Source organism: Peromyscus maniculatus, chromosome 12 (assembly GCF_049852395.1).
Source record: "Peromyscus maniculatus bairdii isolate BWxNUB_F1_BW_parent chromosome 12, HU_Pman_BW_mat_3.1, whole genome shotgun sequence".
NCBI classification, from domain to species: domain Eukaryota; kingdom Metazoa; phylum Chordata; class Mammalia; order Rodentia; family Cricetidae; genus Peromyscus; species Peromyscus maniculatus.
The window spans coordinates 5,706,375-5,714,502 of record NC_134863.1 but is presented as its reverse complement, the minus strand read 5'-3'; the positions used below and the strand labels follow the sequence as shown (position 1 = coordinate 5,714,502).

The following is an 8,128-nucleotide window of genomic DNA, read 5'->3' as shown; positions in this document are numbered from 1 at the left end:
CATATTGGTTTAATTCAACACCTTTTTTGATCAAATGTTTTTTTGCAGTTAAAAATCCCAAAGACAACACAATCCAGATTGTCTGTGTAATATTCATCTTTACGTGACTTTTTACATTAATTTTTTTGTCTCTTTCAAGCCTACGTATATTTTACACACATTGTAAACGATGTTATCTGAATCAGTCTTTTTGTGAGCCTATTGCTTTAAACTGCATCCTTCTAAGCCTGAAACAGCGCTGTGGCTGCTGGCTCCGCCCACTTCAGCTTCCCAACATGGCAGTGGTACGTTTTCCGCCAGCTCTGGGAGTCATCAAGTCTCAGAAATAGTGGGTCTAAGCTTTTATCAAAGCAGGGTGTAGCCCAGAAACCTTTTTTTAAAAAATACTAGTAAAGACTAAATCTACTACACAGCATAATGTGCCTCTGGCAGACCCCTCATTCCCACCATACTGCCGGTCAAACGCACACGCCAGGAACCCGCCAGTGTTCAAATCTGTGTTTTGCGGCGTCTAGCTGCTCATATGAGACAAGAAGCAGGAACCTGGTTTGGGCTCTGTTTAGAATTGATTATTAAATATTCTCAGGTTTAAGGTGGAAACTAGAGCCGTTGGGCGCCATTTGTTGCTGGAGAGCTTCTCTCCAGGTTCCCCAAGCCCCGCAGTCCCACAATCCACTTATAAAATAATCACTCAGACGCTTGTATCACTTATAAACTGTATGGCCGTGGCAGGCTTCTTGTTAACTGTTCTTATATCTTAAATTAACCCATTTTTATAAATCTATAGCTTGCCACGTGGCTGGTGGCTTACCGGCTTCTTTACATGCCCTTCTCCTGGCAGTCTCTGCAGTGTCTCTCTCTCCTTCTTCCTGTTTCCCCAATTCTCCTCTCTCTTTGTCCCGCCTATACTTCCTGTCTGGTCACTGGCCATCAGTGTTTTATTTACATAGAGTAATATCCACAGCACATGCTCATGGATAGGTAGAATTAACATAGTAAAAATGGCAATCTTACCAAAAGCAATCTACAGATTCAATGCAATCCCCATCAAAATCCCAACACAATTCTTCACAGACTTGGAAAGAAAAATACTCAACATCATATGGAAAAACAAAAGACCCAGGATAGCTAAAAGAATCCTGTACAATAAAGCAACCTCTGGAGGCATCACATCCCTGACCTCAAACTCTACTATAGAGCTATAGTAATAAAAACAGCTTGGTACTGGTATAAAAACCGACATACAGACCAATGGAATCGAATTGAAGACCCTAACATTAATCCATGCACATATGAACACCTGGTTTTTGACAAAGGAGCCAAAACTATACAATGGAAAAAAGAAAGTATCTTCAACAAATGGTGCTGGCATAACTGGATCTCAATATGTAAAAGATTGCAAATAGATCCATATCTGTCACCATGCACAAAACTCAAGTCCAAGTGGATCAAATACCTGAACATAAATCCAGTTACACTAAACTTAATAGAAAAGAAAATAGGAAGCACTCTTGAACGCATTGGCACCGGAGACCATTTCCTAAATAAAACACCAACAGCACAGACCCTGAGCACAACAATTAATAAATGAGACCTCTCGAAACTGAGAAGCTTTTGCAGGGCAAAAGACACAGTCAATAAGACAAAAAGACAGCCAACAGAATGGGAAAAGATCTTCACCAACCCCACATCTGACAGAGGATTGATCTCCACAGTATATAAAGAACTCAAGAAACTAGACATCAAAATACTGAACAGTCCAATTAAAAAATGGGCTAAAGAGCTAAACAGAGAATTCACAAAACAAGAATCACAAATGGCTGAAAGACATTTAAAGAAATGCTCAACATCCTTAATCATCAGAGAAATGCAAATCAAAACGACTCTGAGATACCACCTTACACCTGTCAGAATGGCTATGATCAAAAACACCAATGACAGTCAATGTTGGAGAGGATGTGGAGCAAAGGGAACACTCCTCCACTGTTGGTGGGAATGTAAACTTGTACAACCACTGTGGAAATCAGTATGGCGGTTTCTCAGAAAATTAGGAATCGAACTACCTCAAGACCCAGCCATCCCACTCTTGGGCATATACCCAAGGAATGCTGATTCATACCATAAAGATACATGCTCAGCTATGTTCATAGCAGCACTATTTGTAATAGCCAGAACCTGGAAACAACCCAGATGCCCGTCAACGGAAGAATGGATGAAAAAAATGTGTTATATATACACAATGGAGTACTACTCAGCAGAGAAAAACAATGAAAGCATGAAATTTGCAGGCAAATGGATGGAACTAGAAAAAAAATCGTCCTGAGTGAGGTAACCCAAACCCAGAAAGATGGTCATGGTATGTACTCACTCATAAGTGGATTCTAGATATAAAATAAAGACCAATCAGACCACAACCCATAGAACCATGGAGGCTATATATATATAGCATGGAGGTCCCTAAGACAACTATGGCTTATAATAAATTTCAGTTTTACTCAAAAAAAAATGTAAGGTAGCAGAACATAAGATCATTTGATCCCACAGAGGTGATACCTGATGCCTAGAGACTGGCCAGAGAAGGCAGCAGCTTTAGCTGAGGCTTGAGTTATGGGGAGGCCGTCATCCTGGAGCAGAAACTGTCAGGATGGTTGTACCACAGTTGATCTTGATGTATTTTAGAATCACCTAGGAGACAGACCTTTGGAAGTGTCAATGAGGGCGTTTCCAGGGAGGCTTGTCTACAGGAGAAAGATACACCCCAAATGTGAGTGAATGAACAGGAGCAAACAGACTAAAAAAAAAGAAGAAGAAGAAGAATTGCTGTGGTCATGGTGTTTCTTCATAGCAATAAAAACCCTAACTAAGACACCAGGCCTCCAAGATTGTTTGTTTTCTTTTATTTTCCTGAGACTAAGAAGGCAACACCAGGCCCCCAAGATGGCTTGTTTGGTTTTATTCCCCTTAATGTTATTCTTTGCTTAATTTTGAACCTCTCAGTTACAGTAACAGAGGTTAACTGTCAAGTTCAAAGGAAACTATTTCCTCACATTCTGGGGTTAGAAAAAAGCCAGCATTCCTCAGTAACTTGTGGAGCTGGTTCCCCTTTACCAGAAGGAACCATTTCCCTTTTCACTGGCAGAAGGGACAAATGACTGCCTGCGGTGCCTATTAGCATATCAAAGTGCATGCTAGCTCCAGGCTCCCTCAGTATCCAGGTATCTATTACACTTTTCAAAGCCCAGGCCTAGCATCTTAGCTCTTCTCACCTCCTCCCTACCCTAAACTTCCCCAGCTCATGGGCTTCCCTCCTGCCAGCTCCTCATTCTCCTTATAACCCTGCTATTTCAGCTCTGCTCCCTCTTTTGGCTACTCTTTGTCTTCATCTCTTGCTCTCCACAACTTTCTCTCCCTCTCTCTCTGCTCTGGATTCTCCCAGATGCCTCTGGCTGTTCTCTCTCTCATATCTACAATGAAAACCTTCCCCTTAACCACACCATGGAGCGGTCATGTCGTTAGTTTATACAATCACTTTCTAAGAGTGTCAGAGTCCAGCCCCAACCTGTAGAAGGATTCTTGGAAGGAGGAGGGAAGAATTGAGAAATAATAGAAAGAAATATAGACATAAACGGAGAGAAAGACAGAGACACAGGATAGCTTCGGGAGAGCCCTAGGTCAATATCTAGTTGCTCCTAGTTTATTCCTGATGGGATTTTTATACATCAGCAAGGGGAGGGGCAAAAGATCGAGGCATGAAGTACCAACAAGTGTAGACCCTTCAAAACACCTGGTAGCCACACCTTTGGCCAAATCATCCTTTTATGCAGCCTTGCTGGCCAAAGCAAGCTCAGACTTTCTGACCTTGAGTAAGGCCTTATTAGGGAGCCTCTGTGGACCCCCACAGATAAGAGGCTTTCAATTTTGTTGTTGTTGTGCTTAGTTTTCTAAATTTACTACCCTCTAGATTACAGGGACTTAAACCCAATTTACATATGATGAACTGTGAAAAGGATCTCATACATTAGATAGTACTTTCTTTTTAATAGAAAAGAAAATCACCATGAGTGCTTCCACAGAGTCTAGCTGTAGTAGACTTAGGTATGTCTAAGCAAAGTTGATTTTACAGTGTTTAGCTTCTACTCAAGCTTTACCTAAACACTGTACAAAAAAAAAAAAAAAAAAACTACCTGGTGGCCCGACCCTGGCAGGGTAGGGTGAATCCCATCCCGGCCCGTTGCCGCGGGCTAGGACAGAGGTCCAGGCCAACTGGCCTTGTCTTGAGCACTTCTGCACCCTGAGGCCTGCCCTGGAAGCGGGCCTAGAGTTCTTGTCTGGGCCCTCCTTGGGGAAGGTCCCAGGGCTCGCACATGTCGCCTCCCCTCAGCGCCCACCACCTGGAGTCGATGGCCTTGGTCGTAGCCGGGTGGGATATATCTGCACCTTGAAGATAAAGCAAAAATCTTCTTTGAAATAGATGGGATTTTGTCACTTTTCTGTGAACAAAAGTGATTCAATGTCTCTTTTGGATTGTTTCTGTGCTTCACAAACTCGAGTTGAATCACTCAGACCTGAAAAACAGTCTGAAATCAGTGCTCATCAATACCTAGTTGATGAGCCAGCCATTTCCTGGTCACACCTCCACCTGCTAGAGCCAAGGAAGTGATATGTTCCACTAATGTTTCTCACTATGAACTGCAAGTGGAAATAGGAAGAGACAACCCGATCTCTGTTCACCTTGCACAGCACACTCCTACAGGAACACTGGTAACTATCAAAATTACAAGCCTGGAAAACTGCACTGAAGAGCATCTGAAGGCTTTACAGAGAGCAGTAATCCTGTCTCACTTTTTCCAACACCCCAATATCAACAACTTACTGGACCGTTTTCATTGTTGGTAGCTGGCTTTGTGTTATTTCTCCATTTATGGCCTATGGCTCTGCAAGTCAGCTCTTGAGGACCTACGTTCCTGATGGGGTGAGTGAAACTTTAATAAGGAACTTTCTCTTTGGAGCAGTATGAGGGTTGAACTACCTGCACCAGAATGACTGTATCCATAAGAGTTTTAGAGCCAGCCATGTCCTCATTTCTGGTAATGTCCTGGTGACCCTCTCTGGCCTGTCCCAGCTGCATAATTTGGTTAAGCACGGACAGAGGCGTAGGGCTGTGTGTGATTTCCCTCAGTTCAGCACATCAGTGCAGCCGTGGCTGAGTCCAGAACTACTGAGACAGGATTTACATGGATATAATGTGAAGTCAGATATTTACAGTGTTGGGATTACAGCATGTGAATTAGCCAGTGGGCAGATCCCTTTCCAGGACATGCACAGGACTCAGATGCTATTACAGAAACTGAAAGGTCCTCCATATAGCCCAGTGGATATCAGTATTTTTCCACAGTCAGACTCTAGAATGAGAAATCCCCAGTCAGGAGTAGACTCTGGGATTGGAGAGGGCGTGCTTGTCTCAACTGGAACTCACACAGTTAATAGTGACTGGCTCCACACACCATCCCCAAAAATGTTCTCTCCTGCCTTCTTAAGCCTGGTGCAGTTGCATTTGCATCAAGATCCTGAGAAAAGGCCATCAGCAAGCAGTTTATTGTCCCATGTATTCTTCAGGCAGATGAAAGAAGAGAGCCAGGATTGGCTGTCCCTGCTGCCACCTGCTTATAACAGGCCACCGCTGGCACTGCCACCAGCGTTATCATGGAGTGAGCTGGAGTGCGAGTTTCCTGACAACAAAGACCCAGACTGGGAATTCTAGGGTTGCCAAGTCATTTCATGTCCTCTATACTTGACAGCTTCTCCTTGCTGCTTTTCTTCTGTGTTGTTAGGTACAAATGCCAGGTCTAGACTTGAAAATACAGTTCGTGCACTGGAGAACTGATCAGTTAAAACCACTCTGCTCATGGGGCGTGGATTTATCCCCTCTGCTCAGATCAGAGTACCTTCACAACTTCGACATCAGAATTATAATCCAGCTACAATTAGTGTCATCTGTTTTTTGTTTGTTGGTTTGTTTGTTTGTTTTTCTTTTCTCTCTCTCTAAGCTGTGACTGGTACTTTCTGGATCTCTGTAATTTTTGAGCCAACTAGTTTTCTTCTACATCTTGCTGTCTTCTGGGAATGAGCCCTTCTGCTGTAGATATCATTCTATATAAATAAAACGCTGATGGCCAGTGACCAGACAGGAAGTATAGGCAGGACAAGGAGAGAGGAGAATTGGGGAAACAGGAAGAAGGAGAGAGAGACACTGCAGCCACCGCCAGGACAAGCAGCATGTAAAGACACCGGTAAGCCACCAGCCACGTGGCAAGGTATAGATTTATAGAAATGGGTTAATTTAAGATATAAGAACAGTTAGCAAGAAGCCTGCAACAGCCATACAGTTTATAAGTGATATAAGCGTCTGAGTGATTATTTTATACATGGATTATGGGACTGCAGGGCTTGGTGGAACCTGGAGAGAAGCCCTCCAGCAACACCCTTTCTCTGAGGACAGTGCTTCCAAGAATGTCTTTTCTTCCAGAGTTTCTAGCCTTTTTGATCAGCTATTGTCAGATGAACAGACTGGTTTATTCTGGCACAAAGTCCTTTTTTTGGAGAAGGGAAAATGTTTATACTATCCCTTTTACATATGGTAACATCAAACTGAGCCTTGCTCACCTTAAATAATTCACTTGAAATATAAAGAGAAGATGTAATTTGCATCTTAAAAGGGAGGGGCTAAAGTAACACTTTTCTACCTGTGTAAACTATAGATCCTTAATTCATGCACCCTGTAAGAGCTCAATAAAGATTTATTAAATGGTCGGCACCCCCCAACTTTTTAGAGGGACAAATTGATAGTAAAACAGCACTGGTTGGTGGCACTGGTCACCGGCAGAAAAGTCACGGGCCACAGCAGAACCCAGTGTTAGTTTTTAGAGCTTTATTGGGAGGTAAAGGCTGGGAAAAGAAAGACGGGAGCCAGGCCTGGTGGAGGAGCGGGGGGCAGGGAGCAGAGCAGAGAGAAAACACAGAGAGAGGGTGGGGGTGGGGTCCGTGTCTGGCTTTTTTAAGATGAGTACATAGTTATCCGTGCCAGCTGATGACGTAAGACGCCAGACCCCAAGGAGTGAGAGCAGAATCCTAACACAAGTGGTGTTCAGCCACTCGAGATTGAGCAATAACAGGTCTGTGATGCCCTTAAAATTTTTTTTTTTTTTTGGTTTTTTTTCGAGACAGGGTTTCTCTGTGTATCTTTGCGCCTTTCCTGGAGCTCACTTGGTAGCCCAGGCTGGCCTCGAACTCACAGAGATCCGCCTGGCTCTGCCTTCCGAGTGCTGGGATTAAAGGCGTGCGCCACCAACGCCCGGCTAAAATTTTTAAAATTTAAAAATAATTTAGAAAAGAAAAAAGAAAAAAAAACCTACCAAACTGGTACAACGGCCCCACTGGGTGTTCAATAACCATACTTAGAGGCCTACACTGATGTGGTCAGAGGAATTAGAAGGGAGAATATTTTCCCCCTTGTCTCCCGAGGTTCACTAAGTCCCAGCAAAGTGTGAGGCAGCTCTCAAAATGCCCTGTAACTGTGGAAAGCCACCTTTTCTCCTGCTCAGGGAGGCAGGAGACACCACCGAGTGGACTCTAACCAGTGTCTAGTCTGAAAGAGGATAGTTAACAAAGAGGAAAATACCTCCACACTTACAAATGAAACAATGGCCAAGCAGCAAAGGCCTCAACTTATTCTCACACAGACGGTGTTAGTTATTTAGCTGCGTTGTGTTCTTACCCTGCAAGGAAATGTCACGAAACATGACAGAATCCGCTTATAAGAGTTTATTAGAGATAAAGGGACAGAGTGCTCAGGCCTGTGGGAAAGACACATGCGTGGAGAAGAGGAAGAGAGAACCAGGAACATGGCGCTCTGCTTTAAAACCGGCTGGGGGCGTGGCCAGGTCACGTCACTACTCCACGCATGTGCGTAGATCACATGGTCACGTTGCGCGCTTACGTGGCCATGAAACGTCAGGGATCCTGGTTACGCGAGACGCCTTGACCCGGAAATGGCTATCTTGACCTGGAACTGGCTAGGCGGAGGTGTCCAGGTCCGCCGGGTATCCTGGTTACGAGAGACACCCTGACC

General features: G+C 44.0%; 1 pseudogene; it reads left to right on the top strand.

The window, feature by feature from the left end:
- Nucleotides 1-4,363: 4,363 nt before the first annotated feature.
- On the top strand, nucleotides 4,364-5,894 carry LOC102920688 (STE20-related kinase adapter protein beta pseudogene; annotated as a pseudogene).
- Nucleotides 5,895-8,128: the final 2,234 nt, after the last annotated feature.